Raw genomic sequence first — 6347 nt, 5'->3', positions numbered from 1 at the left:
ACAGAAAGACTATAATCTTATCGATAAAGCTCACTGAGAGTTTAAACAGCAAAACTTTATTTCATGACATTAAAAATATAAATAGAAAAAAACACAGCACAGTAAAATAAACCCACTAAAATGGCAGAACGGTGGTTCACTGTAAAAATACAAGTGTAATGTTTGCAAGTGCTGGTTTCCTTTATATGTTACAGCTTCACTCTGACCCTTAAAGGGACCAACGGAGTCTACATGCTGTATACCCTCCAGCTTACTGACTAATAACTGAAAATGACAAACAGGTCATTGGTCAAATGTAGGCTATTGCATCTCCATTAATGTGTCAAATCGATACTGAAAGATTTTGTGACCCGGCGGACTGCAATGCACTGTGGGAAGGTTGCGCAATAGTCTGCAAAGATGCTGTATAGTAGAAAATGTAAAGCAACAAGAATATTACAGAGTGGATATAACTGTGATGCACAATAGTTTTAGTGTCTTTATATTACTTAAATGCATTCTTGGAGGCTTCTTTTAGGGTTATTTTGTATTTTAATGCTCTAAGAAATCACAATTTGAATCCTGCATCATTTCTAATGTGCTTTGTTGTACTTGACAGAACATTTAAATCACTGCAGTATTTCTAATCCCCCAGTTTAATATCCATAATGTCTTTCTTCTTCTAGCCTGCTTGATATTCAGAGTATGTGATCTTATGGCACTTCACTGGTATCACAGTAACATCCCCGTAGGGACATAATACAATGTGTTTGTGATACCCCATAATGAGTTCGTAGTAACCTGACTGAGCCTTATGGCCTTTCTAATGTCACAATGGCATTCTGTGACATTTGTATCATATCCTTGCTACTTAGAGGTTTGCTGTGGTCTTTGTTGTATGTACTGTATGCAGGATGTTTGTGAGATTCCCACAGTTCTTACCGGCAGATTGAAACTTGTTTGTTTACTCTCCTTAAATACAAATGTGCATGGTGCATAAATCCCCCAGAATGAGTCCGATAAACGCTTACTTCTAAATTGCGGCTGTGTGAATAGCATGGGTTTATAGTAAATTTGCACACTGAAAAGGAACCAGTGACCAGTAGCCAAACACACATGCGCGCGTGCGCGCACACACACACACACACACACACGTACAAACTCTCTTGCACACCTTCTTTGAGCCTCTCCAATCGTTTGATAGTTGTTTGCTCAGTCAGGTGTGAATTGTGACTATATGCCCATTTGTGAAGCCAGTATTACTGCATGTAACACCCCCTCCCTCTCTTTCTCATCTTGACTCTCTGGTGCTCTCTCTCTTCTGTAGAGCAGAGAGAGAGAGAGAGAGGTGGAAATTCACATGACAGCTTCCAAGGCATGGAGAGTTAGAGATCCACTTGGGCTGATTCTGATAAGATGCTAAATTGCAAGATATATATATATATATATATATATATATATATATATATATATATATATATAGATAGATAGATAGATAGATAGATAGATAGATAGATAGATAGATAGGAAGTGGCATCTGACATTTGGCCGGACATTTCATAAAAGCCCGATCATCTTACATTCAGGTGGGACCCTGTGCTCATCCTTTGAATTAACTTATTGTAATGCTGCCACTGTCCATTTATTCCCACTTTCTGTGCCTTGAAGAGAACTTTACATATTAAAGTCAGTTTACAATGACTCAAGTAGCCCTTCAGTAATCTCAGTTTGGGCTTTGAGACTAACAGAAAGTGTTGTTAGTCACTGGGGGTGAGGAGTTTGCCCACAGTACATCTAGTCCGTCTAATAGGTGGAAATCCTCAGGTACAACAATGAAGCTTTGAAGACAAAGGAAAAACATGAAATCAATTTGTTCCCAGGACCCCCTGTGTATTTCTATTAATTAGCTCAACACAACATTGACCAACTGTGGTTATATTGCATTCACATTCACAGTTAGTTTCTGCGTGTACATCAGTGTTCCTACATTTAAACTCATCAGTGCCTTGTGACAGTGGAACCATTGACTTTCATAAGCCATTTATTAATATTTATTTTTCTTTTCACCACTGCTTGGTGTACTTTTATGTCCTCTTATCTGCTCTGCCGTGTGTGCTGCTCAAGTTTTTCGGGACGGATTGACTGTATAGAATCCCAGAAGGAATGAACGGAGGCAGACAGTTGTTAGCAAAGGAGGGTGTCTCATTCAAACATGGTGATGTCTGAGAGAGGATGGTAAAGAAAAAAAATGCTGCCGGAATCATTTGCGATTCATCCAAACTCTGCCTGTATCAGTCTCTCTTTGACTGAGCTACTCCCCGAAGAAGCTTTAGCGCAGAGAGCAGAGGAGAGAGAGGGAGGGAGGGAGCGCGACAGACCGACGGGCCGACAGTCCGTCGATCCATCCAGCTGCCCCTGCCTCTGCAGAAGCGCGCAGGCATACACATAGACAAAACGCGAAATCACACGTACGCGTGCACATTCGGCACACACGTACACTCTCTTACAAACATACACGTGCACGAGGGAGAGAGAGAGAGAGAGAGGAAGAGAGAGAGAGAGAGAGAGAGAGAGAGAGAGAGACGTTGGGAGCGGGTCCCATGCACTGTTTGCAGGCTGCCTGAGCCTATACTGTAGTAGTCAATGTGCGTGTGCGCCTATGTGTGCGTCCGGCGGCTGCTCACCTGCCTCTTCCTCTCCGGGACAGGAATAACGGGATACCGGGAGCTCTAATCATACAGAGGCAGGTTGAGCCCCCCCACAATGCGCGGGTCCAACAGAGATTGCAGTGGAGAATCAGCGGTAGGCGCACACACAATGAAGATTGGATTACAACAACAGTGATTTTTATTCGCAGCTGCGCGCCCGTGAAGTGATAAAACGGGGGATTTCATTCAGTTTTTGTATTGTTGGTTTTTTTTGGGACACGGTGGAAATTATTAATCGCCAGAGATTCCGTGATTTTTCTTTTTTCTTCTTCTTCTCCTGTTGTGCGGTGTTTGTGTGAGTGTGATCCCCGTCAGAGGCTGCATGGTTTCTCAGAGGAGAGAGGGGTCTGTTGCAATGTCATCTCACACCACTGTTTTGGAGCTCTGTGGAAGGGAGATGCTGTAAGTACTTTGTCGTGTCTGTTATTTTGTACCCCTGAATTTGGGTTGCGATGATAATGCACCGTCTCTGTCTCCCCCCCATCCCCCCCAGCTCCCCTCTTTTCTTGATCAGCGGGCGCCGTGCGGGTTTTTATCCACAGGCGTCCCTTATCCAAAGTGCGGCACCCACAACACGGAGAGCACAGCTGTCCTTAAAACACGACCAACTGTGATTTCAATTCTGCAAGATACGCAGTATGAAATGCAAACAACAACAACCAAAAAAAATATCTAAATTTCTTCTCTCAGCTCTTACGTCAAGTGCCTATAATTCCTCATAATTCATAACGCCGGCGCAGTGACCGGAGCGCAGGCTGCTTTAAAGCGCATCTGTAGACAGCATCTTCCAGTCGGCCAGAATAAGCTCAACACATTTAAACATTTACCACGGATGCATGTCTACACCAGTAAACTGACTGTGTAGGTGAAATTGAAAAAAATAAACGTGCCTCCTTTGGTACATGGGCACATGCACCCAACACCCACCAACACACAGTATAGCCAACAGACGCCTTTTCTTCTTCTTCTTCATCTTCTTTTTTTAATTACCAAAATAAGATTTACCACAGAGCACACGTCACACAAAGAAGAATGGCTGTGCTTTCTGGTGATTTTTATCCAGAGGTTGGATAACACCTTGCGGGCTTTTTGGTCGCGTCGCCGGTTGGCACAACTTCCAGCTCTGCTCCATCCCATACCAGGACGAACAGTCAGCCTTACATTCGGGAGCTCTGTAAGAACGCACCGCGTATTTCCTAAGTTGTAATGACATTTTAAGGCAAAGTCTTGAACGTGTACTATCCCAAAACGTGCCAGAGAGTGAACACGGGCTTTCCCCGAAAAAAAACATTTTTTAAAAATACTATGTAAGGAGCTTCTTGGCCAAGAGTGGAGGAGGCAGGCCAACGACGTACCGGTAGGGGTCGCACTTGTATTATGTTGGTCCCATTGAACATAATAGGGAGATCCAAATGAATTTACATCTTCTCTCCCTCCCCTCTCCCCCTCTCTCTCTCCCTCTCTTCTGTTCTCGGGATTCAGTCACGTTGTTGAAGTGCAGTATCAGAGAGACTCACTCTCTCTCTCTCTCTCTCTCTCTCTCTCTCTCTCTCTCTCTCTCTCTCTCTCTCTCTCTCTCTCTCTCTCTCTCTTTCTCTCTCTCTCTCTCTCCCTCTCCGCTGCAGCCCATGGAAGGGCAATCCATATTTTTATGACAGCAAAAGGAAATAATGTATTAACCCAGTACCTCCCAACATGTAGAATAAGGTCCTTGCTGTATACTGTAAAACAACTCTGCCCTATGGTTTGTCTGCTTGTACTGTTTTCCAAGTGTGTGTGTGTGTGTGTGTGTGTGTGTGTGTGTGTGTGTGTGTGTGTGTGTGTGTGTGTGTGTGTGTGTGTGTGTGTGTGTGTGTGTGTGTGTGTGTGTGTGTGTGTGTGTGTGTGTGTGTGTGTGTGTGTGTGTGTGTGTGTGTGTGTGTGTGTGTGTGTGTGTGTGTGTGTGTGTGTGTGTGTGTGCGTGTGCGTGTGATAACCTTTATTCACATATACTGTGGATGGAGAGACTTTAAACACAGCTCTGAAGTTGAACAAGTTAGTCAGAGGTTACGTCTTACGTCAAAAAAATGTTAAGGGTTGAAATTAAGCCTTCATCAAGAACCAAGCAGATTGCTCCTGCAAAGGCAGCGCCGCTCTTCCAAAGTCATCAGCATCGTTCAAGGCTGAATAACGTCTGAAATCACCTCTGACTCTGGCTTTCAGAGAAAAGATTCCTTTCCTGTTGGACAAAGACAGAAACCCTGCAGGACTAGAAGCTCAATTTGTTGTCTGCTGTCTCAAAGCGACACAGACAGATAACAAGTAATCTGTCAGCCTACATCTAATAATATATGAATACTTCAGCAACACAGATATACTTACATATCATGCCAATAAAGCAAATTGAAATTCAGAGAGAGAGATATGTTTCCACATGGGCATGCTGCATGCTAATGAAGCAGAAACTGATGCAATTAGCACTAAAAACTGAAAATAAAGGAGCGATACGACACATCGTAGCATAGAGTGTAATATTTCAATAGAGGAGGGAAGCATAGGTGTGTATTGGGCATCAGGTGGAGATAGACAACACATACACACAGCACCACTACTCACACCCATTATATAAGATAATACTAGTGGCTTCTACTTCTTTCTCTTGTTGGTCTCTCTCGCTCTCTCTCTTTTCATGCACTCTCTCTCTCTCTCTCTTTGCGCACTCTCTCTCTCGCACACACGCACACACGCCCACACGCACACACACACACACACACACACACACACACACACACACACACACACACACACACACACACACAGTGGGTTGATAGGGAGCTAAAGAGTTATGTGCAGTGGGCAGACAACATGTTGAAGCCTGAGTGGTAGCAGACGATTACTTCCACTGGGCTTCTCATGGGTGCTCATGCACACGTCAGGGCACACAGAGCAGATGGCTGGGGCCTGGGAGAGAGGGAGAGGGACTGAATGTGGGAATGGCTGGGAGAAAATTGATAAAGGAATGAGCTGACAAAGGAAAATAATGTCAGAAGAGATGGGGAATAGGTAGGGTTACTTCAAGGGACACTCAAGATTGAGAATAAGCTGCAGAAGTTGAGATGTGCTCACTTGTAATTCCTGTTATTATTCAAGCTCAAAAAACACTGGATAAATTAATTCCCATATTTAGTCTTGATAGCATCTTTTGTTGGAACCTCATCGTCTGATTTCTTTCAAATGCCACAATCCTTGTTTGTAACATAGCTTTCTGTTAATACCATTAGTCTCACAGCCCAAGCCAAATTATTTGTTTTTGCTTTTATTTTGGCAAAAATAATTGGAGCTACATCCCCTTTGCTTCAGAACTGCACTTCTAGTAGCCTAACTGTCAGTCAGACAGTGTCGGTGGCACTGCAACGCCATTCCTGGGACTTTACGATGCAGATTTTTCTTTTGATGTCCCATAGCTTCAGTTCCTCATCCACGTCTATCACTGCTTATGCAAAATATCAAGTTCTGTACTTATTTTGAACAAACCAAAATAAGTTGTTGATGCTGGAAATAACTGAAAAAATGCATCACTTTCTATGCGGCAGAGGATGTTCACTGGTAAGATCGATGTGACACAGGTGTTGAGAATGGCATACAAAAGTGATCAATTGCAAAGAAGAACCTTAGCATCCC

General features: G+C 43.4%; 1 protein-coding gene across 1 annotated transcript in view; it reads left to right on the top strand.

The window, feature by feature from the left end:
* Positions 1 to 2990: 2990 nt before the first annotated feature.
* The window catches only part of grin2aa (glutamate receptor, ionotropic, N-methyl D-aspartate 2A, a), a gene marked incomplete at its 3' end in the record, with an annotated part of 160186 nt that continues 156829 nt past the window's right edge, over positions 2991 to 6347 (top strand). The window contains exon 1 of the mRNA XM_083930963.1: positions 2991 to 3089. The remainder of the gene's footprint in view (positions 3090 to 6347) is intronic.

The sequence above is a fragment of the Echiichthys vipera genome, assembly GCF_963691815.1.
Source record: "Echiichthys vipera genome assembly, chromosome: 17".
NCBI lineage: Eukaryota > Metazoa > Chordata > Actinopteri > Perciformes > Trachinidae > Echiichthys > Echiichthys vipera.
This window is presented reverse-complemented; position numbering and strand designations above follow the sequence as displayed.